This window comes from Oxyura jamaicensis, chromosome 26 (assembly GCF_011077185.1).
Source record: "Oxyura jamaicensis isolate SHBP4307 breed ruddy duck chromosome 26, BPBGC_Ojam_1.0, whole genome shotgun sequence".
NCBI lineage: Eukaryota > Metazoa > Chordata > Aves > Anseriformes > Anatidae > Oxyura > Oxyura jamaicensis.
The window spans coordinates 3,303,219-3,319,427 of record NC_048918.1 but is presented as its reverse complement, the minus strand read 5'-3'; the positions used below and the strand labels follow the sequence as shown (position 1 = coordinate 3,319,427).

Genomic DNA, 16,209 nt, shown 5'->3' with positions numbered 1-16,209 from the left:
GGGGGGGGGGCGGGTAAGGAAGGGGAAGGGAAGGGGAGGGGAAGGGGGCGGGGGCGTGAGGTGTAAACAGGGCTGCAATTAGGGCTGTAAATAGGGCTGCAATTAGGGCTGCAATTAGGGCTGCCATTAGGGCTGCCGATGGGGCTGCCACGCCGCCTGCCCCCGGCCGGGCGTCCTGATCTCCTTGGGGGCTGCGCCGCTGTTCGCCTGCTGGGGAAAAGAGCAGCGACAAAAAGAGCCAAATGGGTGAAAAAAACCAGCGAAATCGGTGAAGTAACAAGGCCGTCAGGGGGGCGAGGAGGAGGCTGGGCGGCTCGAAGGAAGCCCGCCCGCAGGAGGCAGCATCTCAGCCGGCGGTGCGGGCACCGTCCTCTCGGAGGCTGCCGGAGCCAACGTCCAAGGCGGAGCAGCCCCGCTCCAGAGGCTGGAAGGGCGAGGTAAGGGCGAGCGGAGGGGCCCTCGCGTCCTCGGGGACAGGCGGAGCCCCTGGCAGGAGGCTGCGGCTCTCTGAAGGCGTCGGGTGCGCCGCGAAGGGGCTGGAGCTGAGCGGGCTCTGGTTGCAGCTCTTGGTGTGAATTCCTGGGGTTTTGGGGCCTGCTGGGCCCCGTTGGGGTTCCTCAGCACCGACAGCGCTCCCTGCCCGGCTGGTTCGGAGCAGGGCAGGTGCTCTGCCCGTTAATACACTGGCAGGTGTAACACCGTGCTCGGAGGTGCTGAGCTCCTTGCGGCTCCCACCCGAGGGGCTCCCGGAGGTCTGGATGCCGGGGAGTAAGCTGACGTGCCGCACGGGGCCAAAAGAGGGGGAAACGTGACAGCGTAACGCTGGTAAACCAGAACTTACCGGTTAACTCACGAGAAGTGAGTTAACACATTCCACCCGCGTTGTTTGGGTGGAAGGGGTGTGAGCTCCGGTAGGTCGGGGCTGAAAACAGCAGCACGGTGATGGTGCTGGAAGAAAACAGCTGGAGCGGAGCCGGAGCTGTCAGTGGGAGCACCGGGGGAGTTCCAGGCTGGTCGATGCCGTGTGGGGTACCCCCAGGGGGAACGAAGCCCCGCAGGCTCAGCTTGCCGTCGGGATAATTCAACAAATCTGCGGTTACCGACTGCTGCAGCAAGTCCGGGGGACGTGCAAGTGTGGCCGGGTGCTTTTGTTCGCTGAATGTTGCGCGTATCGGAGTGCTGGGGACCGAATTTTCTTTTTAGAATAAAACATGCCAGCCGTCAAACTCAGCAGGAGAAAAAAGAAAAATCGTGGTTAGTGACGTGGAGCTCGACCCTGAAATGTTTCAGGCAGCAGAGATCAGCTGGGGGCCCGTGGCAGAGTGAGGGGGTAGAACGTGGGTGCTTGGACGTGTGCGGGTCAGGACCTCGGTCTGCTGTTCTTACCTGCTACCTCTGCCTTGCTTCCCTGTCTATACCGGGGGGATGAGGGAATTATTTAGCCGTGTTATCTCACGGAGATGGCGATGGGTGCGTTACAAATACAGTATGAGTGATCTGTAACTCCTGGGTTTTTATTGCATGAGGACGGTCTCTTCTTGATCTCCCGTCTCCAGTACTTTGTAGTGCCATTTTCCAGTGTTATTTGTATCATGCAGCTAGAAAGAAACAATCCTGATCTTCATTTCTTGTCTCCAAGTGTTTCTGCATTAACTTCTGTCACACTCAAACAATCCTGAAGACTACGGAACGAGACCCAACGCCTCTCTCCCACTCTCCCACCGCTGGATCTCCCTGCCCCAGCTGACTCCCAGTCTTTTCTGTGCGGTGCTTTTCTCCCTCGCTGCGGATGGAGGACATCCGCTGCCTTCCTGAGCAGCCTGGGGCATTTCTGGGGCAGGTAGGAAGCGGAGGGGCTGAGCAGTTAAGGTGAACGTGGGCACCACCTTCCCTCCTTCAGTGTTTGTAGGGAAGAGGGAGCCCAGCGTGGTCTCTGCCCCCCACGTCTGATATCAGTTCCCAGCTAGCTAAGTCAGGTCTTTCTGATCGTTGCTGAGGGAGTTTTGCCTCGTCCTTCTGTGGGTTGTCACACAGGCGTGTGCACCAGGCGGGTGCCTCCTTGTCCGAGCAGCCACAACTCGGAGCTCCCCCGGGAGCTCTCTTCCCCAGGTGAGGCTGCTGAAATTCCAGCCTAAGCATATATTTTCTGGATGAGCCATTAGGTCTGGTGTGCGTGTATCCCGCAGAATTTGATGCGTTTTGCGGTCTCTTCTCCGCTTACGTGCTGCATTACTTGGTTTATTCACGTGTGGGAGCTATTGTGTAAATAACAGCACTTCGCTGCTGGGTTTTTCACTCTTGACTATTGTTTTTTCCCCTTTCCAAAACATTATAGGCAACCTTCAGAAATAAAACTGCCCCAGTCTCTAGCTCGTTGCACTTCCAGGGCTTCTGGCTTGGGCAGGGGGTGGCAGGGGAGGTTCTGCAGCGAGGGGTGCCGGGGAGGCTGCGCACTGCAGGTACTGGGGCAATGCTCCGGGGTATTCCGGGCTCTAGTCCTGGCTCTGCAGCCCGCCAGCCTGCTGAGCGACCCTAGGCAAGTCCCTTTGCTCCTTTGCGTTTTGCTTTCCCATCCGTAAGTCCTGGCATGCCTTGGGATGCTTTCAGAGATGCCAAAAAGCCCCATTTGATATTAAAACACTCTCAATGATGGCACAAGCCTGAGGCCTTGGAAGGCTCTTCCCAGAGCAGCGCAGCCCGTGCTGGACTCGGTCACGAGCAGAATATCCGGTGCCTGGCAGAAATCCACCGCTCTAAATGTTTGCTGAAGGCCCTGAAATTATTGGTACAAAATTCCTCGTTATGGCATGGATGCGTAATTCTCCCGTTACGCGGAGCTTCGCTCTGCCTGGTGGGGTAAGAGTTGAAAAAACAAACAAAACACCCGCTATGAAGGTCCGGGTACTCGGTGATTGATTTGTTTATTTATTTTTGCATGTCTCTGAAGTAGCTGCCTACAGCCACTCGAGGAGGCTAGCCAGCCAAGAGGGGACTCGGTGAAGAAAGGAACACTTCAGGGCCGTGCTAAAGGATGTTGCCGGGGATCCGGTGTGAAAGGGAAGGAATTTGGAAGCAGGCAGAACCACGCTGGCAGTCTGTGTCGGTAGGTGGAGGGCAGCATCCTTAGGCCATGTGGGGTGGGAAAAGACATCGCCACTGGGAAAGAAGTGCCAGGTTCTGGTGCCAGTTTCCTCTGGAGTTCTGTGAACGCGGTCATCTGGCAGCAGAACGAGAAAACGCGGGATGGCCAGAGCCTGTCTTCCTGCGCGCCGTGTGTTTTCCCAAAGATTGGAACGCCTCCTCTTGCTTCCCCTTCTAGCACCAACAAAACCCACTCTCAGATCGGTGTCAAACTGAGGGAGGAAAGGAGTTCACGTGTTTTCACTGAGTCACATGCAGACTGTTCCAAAGAAGATGGAGCAGTTTGGATTCCCAGGTCCTAAACAGCCGCGTGACCCCAGACAAGAGCGTATTAACCTCATCGAGCTCCCGCTGAGCAGTTATTCTAATACTCACAGTCCCAGAGGGGGAGCTGTGAAGCTTGCTGAAGTTCATCTTTGAAAAGAATAACAGGAACCTATGACTCCGGACCCGTCGGGTAGGGAAAGCCCAAAGGCTGTGTCGCTTCTAAGCTGGGAGGTGCTCCGTGCAGCAGCAGGCTGGCTGCGTGACCCCAGTGTTCTGAAGCCCCGGCTGAGAGCCGGTTAGTTACTCAGCTGGAAATGACTGAGCTCGAGGCAGGGGTGGCATTTCGCAGTGTGCGGTAGACAGGAAGCCAGGCCGAGAGCTCGAACGTCCCTTTGTGCTCTGAAATTTCGTTGTCTCTGGCTCATCGCAGAGAAAATGCGTCCTGGGGGCAGGCCTGGAGGAGCGATGGAGCTGCTGCCCTACAGGTCGCTTCCACGGCAGCACCAGGCCCCAGAAGGAGACGGCTCCTTCCCCTGGGTCTTTTGGAGCACTGCTGGTGCCTGGAGGTGTCTGAAACTTGCACCTCGCCTCCCTGCACCACGCTGTGCCCCAGCAGCGCTGCCGCCAGAGGGCACGTTGCCACCAGCGTGCCCTCGGTCCCCAGAGGCTGGTTGCAGAGCCCTAAATTGCCAGCGCTCAGCTCATCTGGGCTCCTGCAGCCACTAGCTGTCAGGATGCCACAAGCTTCCCTGCTGAAAAGCTTCCTCTGAAGCCCCCGACTCCTTGGCTGGTGCTATCTGAGGGTTTTTGTCCTGCGGTGTGACGGTGGCAAACGCGTGGGACGCAGAGGAAGCTGCTGCTGGGCTGGGAAGGGATAAACTGCGCATTTTTTGGCTTGTGCCTTGCAGAAATAGACCAAAATGCAGAGGGCTTGTGGCCACTTCGCTGCTGGGTTTTGTTATTTTATTATTTACTCCTCTGACAAATGTTACCTGCTCGGTAGTGTTACTGTCCTCCCCTCTAGAACAGCGGTGGCGTTGGTGTTGGCGGTGCGCTCGGGTGTTAATTAAAGCAGCTTGGGGCAATACCCTTGCAGATTTCCCGCCAGCGCCGTGTGGTGGAGGAGGCGTGGGGACGGGATGAGCCCTCTGTAGGGTCCCACCTGGAATTTACCTTGCAAAAAGCTGCTGCTTGCACGGAAGGTGGTGAAGAGTTTCCAGAATGCAAAATACAGCTCACCGTGAGTTAGGTGTTCCAGCTGCGGGGTTTCCTAGAGCGAAGCTCGTTTAGTCAGACCTATAAACAGCCACCGGGGGAGAAGGTGTCTGGTGGTGGAGGGCTCTTTGATCTCACAGACTCATAACACGATCCAGGTGCTGGAAGCGCAGGACAGCGGAGTTAGAGCAGGAAATAAGATGTCTCCGCAGGACAACGCAGTCAGGCTTCTCCAGGGCGCAGCGCGCTCCCGAACACCTCGAAGCTCTGCATCAAGACAGACTCTGCCTAGAAGATAATGCTGCAGCTCGGCTGCAGGCTGCTGAGCTAGGCCCAGAAATGAGTTTTTGTTGTCTTTTTTTACAGCCAGCTCCCAAGCAGGCAGTTGGAGCGAGGTGCTGCTGTCCCTGCAGGGGCTGTGCTGTATGGCAGCCCCGTAGGGTCCCTGGCTCTCCTCCCCTGCCACCCCACCCTTACCGTCGGGGCTGCAGAGGTGAGGTGTCCCGGGTCTCTTTTTCCATATTCCACTCCATAAAGATGGGTCTGCCCCAGCGAGGAGGTCCCAGGGGCTCTGTTTGGCCAGACTGGGATGTCGGAGCAGTGTTACTGGTTAAAGTGGGCCTGGGGCGGCTGGTATGTGCTGGGCCTTCTATTTCAACACTACTCAGCTGATGTAAAAACTGTTCCTTCCCTTTCTAGCAGCTCGTAGCTGTGTTTGAGTCAGCGCCGAGTCTAATCCTCCAGGCATGTAAACCCACACCTCGGGGCTGTCCAGAGCTTCTGCCGCCAAGAACTATTGCGGATCTCCGGTCAGCTCGTCCCGCCTCGTCGGTGACTCAGGGGACGCTCTCCGTTTTATTCCTCCTGCCTGCCTGAAGCTTCGGGGTCCAGAGGTGACGAGGAGATGGGCTGAGCTGGCTTCCGAGGAAGGACAGACCTCGGGGCGTGCTGAGAATGGGCGGAGGAGCGGAGCCAGCTCCGGGTGATGTTCTCCAGCCCGGGTTCTTACAGCCAACGCAGCTGGCCCTGCTCGGGAGGATGAGTTGTGTGCCCAGCCCTGGCCGCACGTGGTGGTTCTGCCTCCCCGTCCTGGCTGGGGGCAAACTGCCTGAGGCTGCCTTGGACGTGCCGGGTGCTGGCTGCAGTGAGCAAGGAGCCGTTGGGGATGCTGTAAATCAGCAGATCCCCAGCCATGGATGGGGCATGTTTGATAGAGCCACTGCTCACCTTGGGGCTTCAGCCTGCTCCCCACCTCGACAACCTGCCTGAATTGGCCGTGTCCTGTTCTGAGCAGCAGGCTTTTGGGCTGCCGGGGAAGGACTGTGCAGCGGGGTGGGCACTGCCTCTGGCAGAGCAGATGTCAGCACTGAAGCTAGGCCAGGACAACGTCTCCCGCGTGTTTTTTTTTTTTTTGCATGCTTCCCTCTGTGGCTAACAGCTTGCCAGAGGAAGCCACCTCTGCTGTGAGCCAGAGCTGCATCTCGTGTGCCTCTTCATTTTTTCTTTGCAGCGAGCGAGGTGCTGCTGCCGGCCCCGCGGGGTGACAGCCTTACCCTGCAGCTCGGCTCCGAGGAGGCCGCTTACCGCAGCCGGGTTTATTACTGCTGCCTTTGACAAATATCTCTGTCGGGTCAGGAAACCACACGGTGGGTGTTGCCCTTTCAGGGCATGGGTGGGGGAAGGAATCCTGCTCCCCCCCGCAGAGGCGCAGGGATCCAGCCGGGGTGCTGGGATGCCCCTGCTCAGCCCCGTCAGGCTCTGGGTGTCTCCTCCAGCTGAACGGGGCAAAGCTGCCCGTGTCCCCCCACCCCTGGGCAGGGAATGTGCAGGGCCAGCATGAGTAATTCCTGCAGCAGGTCGTGGGCTGAGCTGGCTGTGTCGGAGCAGGAAGAAGGCGAAAGTTTGGCAAACTCTTCTGGGGTTGCGTGAATTTGTCCCTGCTGGGCTCGGGGTCCATCTTTTGAACCCTGTGTTTCCGCAGCAGGACGGAGAAGCCGTTCGGGTGGCTTCTCAAGAGCCCACGTGCCTCAACGAGGTCTCAGGCGTGGCGGCTGCTGAAACTGTGCTGGGCTGGTCTGAGGCTTTGCTGCCTTTTGGAGTTGCCTCCCCCAGTGATGGGTGACCCAGCGCAGGCTGTTCTGCGCCCTGCTGGGGTGCAGGGCCTGTGGCACTGCTGTGGCTGTGCTGTTGGTCTCATTTTATACAGCAAGGCACTTCCCTTTCTGTGTTTCTTTAAAATGGAGGGAAAATAGCTGAAGAACCATCAGTGATTTGACTGGAAGAGTCGCAAAGCCGGGCAGCTGCGTGGTGCTACAGTGGGTGACGTTAATGGGGTTGAGAGGGGTTTCTGTCACCTTAAACGCCTGCTAAGTCTTGTTTTAAGAATACTGGCAGTCCTTAGCAAAGCTCTCGAAGGAAATGTCTCTATCTGTAAATTTGAGCTTGGAGTCTGGTGAGAGCTGCTCTTTTTTCCCAGTGGGATCCTGGCAATGCAGAAGCAGTAGCAAGGGGTGAAATGCAGGAGCTGCTGTGTGCGTGTCGGACCTTCTCAACAGCTTCAAGCTGAGTTTAGAGCTTGGGTTTGGACTCATCCTTGTTGGATCAAGTTCAGCTCCCCGTCCCCACTTCAGATGAAATTAGAATTATCATTATCAGGCACAAAGCTGATACGAGGTTCTCCCTCAGAACAGAACTTGAGTGACGTAGTGCCTCAAAAATCATATAAGCCCTTCACAGAACCTATTTTGCCATAGCAGAGTTGTGCTGGAATCACATGCTGGGTGTTCTTGTGCAAAGGGGTGCAGGGAGAGACCCCTCTGGCCTCGGTCAGTGTCTGTCTGCATCGTCTTCTCCCTGGGGCCGTGGCAGAACCTCCCTTGCCCAGCCAGGAGCAGGGGCCAGGCCAGCTGCACGCTGCCTGCTCCATCTCCTTGAGATGTAGGAGGCTCCAGATCGAGTCCTGGAGGAAGCCTAAGCTGGGCAAACTTCCTTTTTATTTCCAGTTAACTCTTTCCACAGGAGTCTGATCCAAAGGCCGTTAGTCTACTGAAGTCCTGAAGCAGTCCGACCTGCTGGGAACCCCAGCGTGACCCCACCAGACATCCGCAGCCCTCTGGGCTCACGGTGCGACACCACCCTCAGCCCCTCCGCTAGCCGGGCACAGCAGCTTGTTCCTCTGGGGCTCCAGAAGCAGCAGAGACAAGGGGTGAGGCAGAGATAGGGGGTGGCAGCAGCTGTTCAGGATGTGTTGCTGATTCCGGGACATCTCCCACCCTTTTTGGAAATCGAGGGCTTGGAGCAAGACAGAAAGAAAGACGAAACAGCCGCTGATAAAGCCTCACGCCGAGGACGGCCCTGTTCTCAACGGGCTGCGACCCCCAGCCCGCCTCTGGGGATCGGCACCAGCTGGGAGGCAACGATAGGCTCCGCTGCTCCTCCTGTCTGTTCACCTCCCTGCTCTGGGCACGGGACGGATATCATCTCCCTTCCTTCCTCCTCCCTCCCTTCCTCCCTCCAGTCTCCGTCTCTTCCTCTCCGAGCCTGAAGCTCTCCTCGTAACCCCGTTAACTCGCCCTGGCGGCGTTTCTGGCTGGGCTCTGCTCGCTGACCTGTGGCTGTGCACATCCCTCAGGACCCTCTGGTCCCCTCAGGGGTCCTGGCATAGCGACAGTGGGCTGAGGAATTTGAATTTCCGTATCCTAGGACAAAGAGGAGGAAAAATAGTGAAGAAAACGGGGTTAGAAATTGGCGACCCTGGACAACAACTGGCAGTAGGGCACCGACGGATGCGTGATGGGGAGGGTACTTGGAGGAGCCCAGGGTGGCAAGGAGCAAGGAGCTGTGCTCTGGGGTAGCCGTGGAACCAGATTTCTGGGGCTGTGGAGCTGCCTGGTTCAGCTAGAGGCACGGGCGCTGGGGAGGCTGAGGGTAGCACGAGTTGTGTCGGTGCCTGGAGCTGGGGAACTCGGGGCCTGAGCTGGAAGGGGCTCCGTGGGCAAGGAGGGCTGAGACCTGCACCCCCCTCTGCACAGTCTCGGAAAACGCATTTCCTCAGCCTCACCTACAGCAGGGTCTATTTTGGGGTAAATACTGAAGACTGAGTCTTTGAGGGCATAGTAAATCGAGTTCCCACACCTCAAGCAAAGGTCCTGTGGCTTCAGAGTGTATGAACAGCCATAGGCCGTGCTTCACATGCAGGCAGCTGTCGCCACATGCGATTTTTTTCTTCTTTCCTTTTTCTTCTATAACAAAAAAAATGGGGTCCCTGCATCTGGCTGCGGCGGTTAAACAGGCTTGATTTAATCGTAGGCTGCTACAGGGCTCCGAGAGAAAGGAGGGGAGAGGGCTGAGAAGCACCCAGCACCTGCGTGCCCCGGGCTGCACGCCCTGTGCCGGGTCATGCCACGCGTGCGGGAGGGTCGGAAAATGCTCGGCCCGTGGCGATCGTGCAGGGGAAATTGAAGGGCCTGGGTCCCGGTGGAAGGCACTCAGGACCTTTTGCGAAGGTTTTCGGCAAGTTCCAGCAGGGGCAGAGTGGAAGCAGGACGAGGAGATTGCAAAGGGGCCAGGGTCAGGAGGGCTTGGGAGGATTCAGTGCGCAGCAGCAGGCTGCCAGAGCGGCTTCTGCAGCGGCGCGATGCGTGCGTAGAGCTGAGACAAACCTGATGACTCCCAGGAAACGAGAAATCCCTTCTCCCTGGGAGCAGGTCGTTCCCTAACGGTGCGTTAGGGATTGCCTTCACTCGTTTCAGCAGGGCATGGGGAATGGCACCCCATGGGCCTGGCATGTCCCAGCTGCTGCACTCAGCCTGCTTTGCTGTACCCCCAGGGTCAAGGCAAGCACGTCTGTCAATGCCAGGGCAGGAGACGGAGGGAAAAACAGCTGAAAACTTCCCTCCAGTGTCATGTTCCATACCTAGCAGGAAGAACTGGCTTCTCAAACCCGAGCCTAGGCCAAATCTCCTTTGTACAGCCTACAGAGAGCCATGGCTTCTGATCCGCTGGGCATGCACGAGCGGGACTCCGGGGTGCTCTGGGTGTTAGCACTATCCTGAGCGCGGACCGGTGGGTTCCCCTGCCGGGCGGTGTTTCTTTCACCAGCTCTGGAAGTGGCTGGCAGGTAGGAACTGGCCTCCTGGGTGGAAAACACAAGGCCCAACAGAGGTAAAACTCAGCTCTTCTATGAGAAAACCCTTGGAACTGGGATTTTGGAGCTGGACCCCAGAGCTGGGAAAGGCTGTGAGATCACCGAGGAGCTGGGAGCCAAGGATTTAGCGAAGAGGGAGGCTTTGCCATCCGACCTGGCACTGGGTTTCTTCTCCCCCCTGCCCCACTCCACTCTGGCAGCGGGTTTGCACGTTAACTGAGACAGCAGTTTTTCCCTACCCCCCCCCCCCCCTTTCTTCCCTCCGCTCCATCCCCCAACCTGGTTATCGATGAAAGGAGATCTGACATGCGACAGATCCCCAGATAAAAGCAACGTTGCAAGAGAATGTGAGCGACAGCTCGGGAGGGGGGGGAAAGAAAGCCCCCGAAGAGCTGGCAAGGCGCAACCGGGGTATCTGGTGTCAGCTCCAGGTGCAGCTGGGAAGGGGCCTGCCCTCTGCAGAGGGTTAACACCAGGACCGCTGCTAGGCTTCGGAGGCCTTCTGCCAGGGGTTTTGAAATCTGATTTTTTTTTTTTCTTTCTGCAACCCGGTGAGGTTTTGATCAACTTCCTATCTGAGAGCAGAAGTCAGAGCCGGTGCAGGAAGGCTGCTGCAGGAGCGCTGGCTCGCGTCCTCCTGCCCCCTGCCCTCCTGCCCCGTGCCCTCATGTCTGGTGGGGGTAGCCGGGGAGCTACGGGGGATGGAGGGGAGGGAGAAGCCTTGCAGCTCGCTGGGTGCCCCGGGGGGTCCCCACATCGGAGCCCAGGCAGCCGTGCTGCACGTGGGACCTGCTCCTTGCCGGGCTCATCTCCCCTACCTGCTGGCCTCGGCGGTCCATGGCTCTTGCGTGGAAGCTCCCCGCGCGAAGCAGCAAAAAGCTGTGTGCGCCTCTGCCTGCCACGGATGGAAACCCAGGTTTTGAGACCTCCCTGGTGCCCCCAGAACTCCCAAATCAGATGTCAGAAAGTCAGCGCTGTGGGCTTGTGGCCCACCGCCCCCATGGGAGTCGAGGTGCACGTGGCTCCATCCTGCACCCCTCTTTGCAGCCACCCCAGGGTTGTCCCCAAGGGGCGTTTTGGCAGCAGGGGGAAGGCAGAGCAGGTCCCCCCCCCTCATGCAGATGTACCCAAATCCACTTGCTCTAACCCAGGAGTCATTTGCACAAACCTGCTTCTCGGTGTCCCTTTGCATATGCAGCTGGGGCTTTTTCTTGCAAGGACTTTCCACTTGAAAAGGGTCGGTCCTCAGCTGAAGTTTTTGGGGATTTGCTGTGTTTGGGAGGGCTCGGTTTCTATATGCGCGTGCTGTACGGAGGAGCTGGGCCTGGGCGAGCACAGATGGGCTCCAGGCCTATGGAAAGTACCTTTCAAACCAGCCCTGTATAAATTTCTAGCCTGAGCCAGAAAAGAAAGAAAGAAATAAAGACGGGAGGTTGTCTCTTTTTGCCTGATGTATTTAATTTCATTAACAGCCAGAGCCTGGGTCAGCCTCTCCATTGGAAATACCCCCAAAAAGTCTCAGCTTTTGCAGAGATTTCCCCAAATTCTTCAGCTGGGGGCACGACACTTCTCATCTGTAGCCAAAAACCATCTCAGCACTTTTCTGTCATCTTGCTCAGAGCCAGCCAGCGGCGGCTGCTTGGGCCACCTCCCCTGGTAGGGCACGGGCATATATAGGTCGCTTGCTCTGCGTTGCGTGGCTCGATCAGCGCAGGGAAAGATTCAACCCGAATTTATGATTAAATTAAGTAATGACTTGGGGTTTACGATGCCCCAGGTCACGAACACCAGAGCGTGGAGCTCAGCAGAGGGGAGTCCCAGTTCTGCCCAGCATCTCGGTGCTGCCAGCACGCGTACTGGCGTGTGGGACCAGTAAAGACAGCAGCACAACTGGGAAGGTCTGGGGTGCTCGGGGTTGTGACAGCCCAGGCAGGGAAACAACCGCTGAGATGCTTTGTGTAGCGTAGATGCTACTGTCTGTCTTCAAAGGTCCTGTGCCACATTTGTCTTCTGCCTCCCTTGCATCTGTTTTTTTTTTTGTTGTTGTTGTTTTTTTAACTGCGATGCAACTGTTACAGCCCTTTGAAACCGTCAGCCTGCACAGCTGAAGGGTTAAAGGCAGGACCCGGGCCCGAGCACAGCGAGCTCCTTTGATGGCTGAAGACTGCCAGCACCGTCTCTGCTGTCAAAGCGCTATTTTAGCTTAGCGCCTCCAAAGCGGTGGTTTGCAGGTTGAGCTCAACGAAGCGTCCACGTGCACAGCCAGGCACGTCTTCCCCGAGCACCTCGCTGGGCCTGCAGGGGCTTGGCCGAGGCAGATCTGCAGGTGCAAGAAGTGGCAGGAGACAGGGACTGGAAAGCGGCCGGCCCTCAGGGCACCCGGGGCAGCTTTGAGCTGTGCATCCAACCATCAACCTCTGCAGGTGAGCAGAGATCGTTGCCGAGCGTCTATTTTCTCCTCGAGTTACGCCGTGCAGGAAGTAAATAAACACTTAGGCGCACTTTTAACGTATTTGTCAGCTAAATGGTGGTAAAAAAGGAGTTTGCATATTGTGGGGCCGAATGGGCTCGGGTCTGCACGTGGGAGCCCGTTGAAATCGGTGGGGTCTCAAGGGTATAAAGCTGGTGGCAAGCATCAGCCTTGTCCAAGCCTTTTTTATCTCGCCATCTCGGCTGCTGGCACACAGAACGGTGCCCTGCAGCTCCGCCGGCGTTCGTCACGGGCTGACCTTTGTGCTCTCGGGCACGTGGGGACTGAGCTGGCTCACGTCGGTGAAGGAACCATCCAGGGTTTGATGGTCAGAACTGCAAAGACAGGAGTCCAGGCTTTATGTGGCAGTGTCTCCGAAGCCCAGAGCCCTGCCAGGTTCCCAGCTAGAAATGCAGAGCCCCTGGTTTACCATTTATTAGTTAATTGGGACCAACTGCAATCTCATGCCGTAGATGCTTGAAAATGAGAGATCCCCAGCTGCCGTGGGCATCGCGTTGGTATACGGAGCAGAGTAAATCTCCTGAGCCAAGGAGGAGTTTCCAGGGCATGCAGTTAGTTTCTGGTGTCTCTGGTTGATTGTTCGCAGGACTAGCTGACACTTCGATGGATGTGTCTCTCCTCTTTCAGATGCGTCATAACCCCTGTCCTGAAACAGCTCATGCAGACGCTTGGCATCGCTGCATAACAACCCCGTAGTGAGGGATGCTGAGGCAGAGGAGAGTGTGGCTGGAGCTGAGGGGAGCCTCCCTGGCAGGAGGCTGAGGAGTCTCTGGAGAAAAAATCCCACAATTTTACCCTGTGGAAGCACAACCGTGTGAATATTAATACTGGAGTTTGTTACAAGTGACTTTATTTGGTGCAACAGCCACGGGCCCCACCAGCGTGGTTCTCTGAAGGACCATACGTGCAGATGTAAGGCAGAATGCATTTGCTGGGGGAACGTAGGGAGCCAAAGGGAAAGGTATCGTGTCCATTTCTAAGCACTGAGGCAGAGATTTGTCAATTTACACAGGCTTTAGGGCTTGAACGGGCTCTTCTGAGTCCCGTCTTTGGCACCATCCCTTTTCCTGGGGGCAGAAGGGGACTGGTATCTCGGTTTCTGTAGGTGGTGTAAGTCACAGCAGCAGGGGTGCTCTGTGCAGGTAGGACGTTTTCCACCAGTGCTTTTCAGAGGCTGAAAAGAAGTGCAGATTTCCTCCTCTTCATTGTGCGTTGTTTTGGATAAGGGAGATTTTAACCCTGCTCGGCGCCTCAAGTAGAAGCAGGGCCTGTGTTTCCTCCTAACCTGGCACCTTTCCTCCTCCACCAAATTCAGCTCAGCAGAAGGGAGGAGCGGCGTATTCAGCTCATGCTGCTGAGAAAATTGTAGCAAGGGCAAAAAGAGGAGGTTGTCTAAGAGCTCCCAGCCGTACCACAGGAGATTTTGGATAGGAAGTGAAGAGCAACTTTTCCCATGGGAACTACGGGGGGGGGCAAGCTGAACTGAATGGAGGCCTCATAAATCAATGACACACACCTTTGACTTTGGGCTATAGCCTTGGGCGGCTGGAATTTATATGCCCCATCAGTAATTAAAACAAAACAAGAAAATGCATCAGTTCTAAAAATGCTGAATTCCGTGAAAGTCTCTTTCCGTCAGCCTCAAACCACCTCTGAAGGGGAAACTGAGGCACCGTGCGTGGGGTCTGTTTGCTGAGGGCCCTGCAGGGAAGGTGTGTGTGTGTGTGTGTGTCCCGTCCTGGAGGGCTGAACTCAAACCGATGCAGCTGCTCTTGGCCAGTCCCGCTCCTCACCTCCCCTCTGGCAGGGACACCTTCGTTTTGTTCCACTTCTCAGCTAAAAATGTATTCCATGTGTGTTTTTCGCCCAGAAGCAGCACGGTACTTGTGCTGCCTGCTGGACAAGCATGTGTTGTTGAAGCACTTTTGAGGTGTTAACCAACTCATCGGTGCTAAACAGCAATGTTGGGATTTTCCAGGGCTCTCATTATCGACCTAAGCTGCCGCAGCTGTGATGGAAATAAAGTTAAGTACGCTGTAAAGCACACGGGCCCAGGGAGATGTGATTCAGGACGTCTGATCTCACTTCTCCATGCGCCATCATCAAGGTACCTTCGAATTTGTGGCTGATTAAAGGCAGGCTGTTTTCACCCCGTTCAGTAACCGGTTCACAGACTCCCTCCGGTGCTGTGACCCCAATAACTGCCCCTCCTAAGCTCAGGGCTGACAATGAGCGATGGGTTTTTCTCCGTGCCTCAGCCTAGACACTAGCTAGGTGCTTGGAGTCCCTCCTTGGACAGAGCTTGTCCCTCTTCCCCACCCCCAGCCTCAGCCTGGGGTCCAGAGGGGCTTTGTGTGGCTCTCAGCACCCTCTCTAAATACTCTTTTTCTTCATCGCCTTTCCTGCCAGCCTGCAGCAGTTCACGTGCACCCGTGCAATGCATCCCTACCGCTCCCAGGCCACCGGTGGATTCCCTTGTGCCTGCGTGCACCTTCCCTGTGCAAGCTGATTGCCTCCTGGGCCTGCAGTTCTGATTGCAGAGCTACCCCTGAGAGCACAGCCAGCTCTTCTGTCGCCTTGCTGCCCTCAGCCTTCTCCGTGGGTAGGAATTTACAACCTGCCAACACCTTAGGGCAACCTCTCCTCTCACCTGGGCATTAGCAGAGTGCCAGGGGCTAATGTGCAGTCGGTTTTTGTCGTTCTTTTGAGGGCAGCTAGCTTCTAGGAAACCCAGAGAGGGAGCACAAAGGGACCTTTTGCTTATCTCTGACCTTTCTGGCAGGGATGTGCCTCCGGGGCCCAGATAATGCAAAAGCTGGGATGCGTGATTAGGGATTGAGGCCCTGAGATGCCACCTGCAAAGGTCTGGTAAAGGCCTGTGGGGTGGCAGCGAAGGGAGAAAAATGAAGTCCTGTCTGCAAAGAGGTGGTGAAAGGCCACCCACCTTGGGCACAGGTCGAGAACTGTGGCCTGGAGGAAGCAAGTCCTGGATTTGGGCTCTGTGCTCCTTGTCCTAGGTCACGTCACGGTGCCTGAGGGCCCTCCAGACACCATTCCCGTGAGCAGCAAAGCCAGGCTCTGCTGGTTTCCAGCAGAACTGAAGCTCCTGGTGTCTAAGAGCTGGTTTCCAACAGAACCGAAGCTTTTTCTGGTGTCTGCTGAGTGTTTTTTCTTAGCAGAAGCATTTTGGGTCTCGTTTCTCCTGAGCTGCCTGCCTGTGGGAACGTAGCAGCGTTGGTACCTTTACTGGGCCACGTCTGTCCGACTCAGCTGGATTAAGAATTTATGGGAAAGGAAAGCCAGACACGCACAGCAGGATCGCGTACGGCCTGTTTCTTTAGAAAACAAGACCAGAAGCTCAGCGAGGGCTCGGGTTCATCCTGCTGCAGGACAGGGAGATTTTTGTGGGATGGGAAAAATGTTTCCTGCCCAGCTCCGGTCCGTGCCGCAGTGCAGGGAGACCCAGTGCGGTAAGCCTGGGCTGCAGCGGCGGGGCCTGGACAGACAGACAGGACCACAGGGTGTGTTCATGTCCAGCAGCCTCGGGAAAAATTCCCCTTTCTGCCATCGCAGCCAAAGCCTGCCTCTTCCACCCCGCGAAGGACAGGCAGCACGGCACGAGGCAAGCAAGGAGAAGAGGGAATAACCGGGCAGAAAGCACAGAATAAATGCATGGGTGTTTATTGTCAGGTAGGAAATCAAACACCTTCCTAGCCTCGCTGCAGAACAACATCCTCTGAAGCCTCTTGTTTTTGCTGAGGCCTCTCAGAGCCGTTTCCAGCTGTGGCGGGACTCATCCCCGGTGCCGAAGCTCGCGGCCCCACCCTGCCGTGAGGAGTTGCGCTTTCAGCAGCCCCGTACCGGGGTGACTGGGGCCAGCTGGGGTGTAGCCCGTGATACTTATCTTCCTGGGGCCTCGAGAATATTATTATTTTTTCCTCAGCTTGTT

The 16,209-nt window shown here is 56.6% G+C and overlaps 1 protein-coding gene across 2 annotated transcripts in view; it reads left to right on the top strand.

Annotated features, from left to right (window-relative positions):
• CCND3 (cyclin D3) overlaps positions 1–16,209 on the top strand; it is a 43,029-nt gene that overhangs the window by 260 nt on the left and 26,560 nt on the right. Inside the window, exons 1-4 of one of the 2 annotated variants that reach the window (XM_035347048.1) lie at positions 256–273; positions 3,342–3,345; positions 5,056–5,064; positions 9,274–9,279. The exons of the other annotated variant lie outside the window; for it this stretch is intronic. The gene's annotated coding sequence lies outside the window, so the exon portion shown is untranslated. Of the gene's footprint in view, positions 1–255; positions 274–3,341; positions 3,346–5,055; positions 5,065–9,273; positions 9,280–16,209 lie in introns of those variants that run through there. 2 annotated transcript variants of the gene reach the window in all.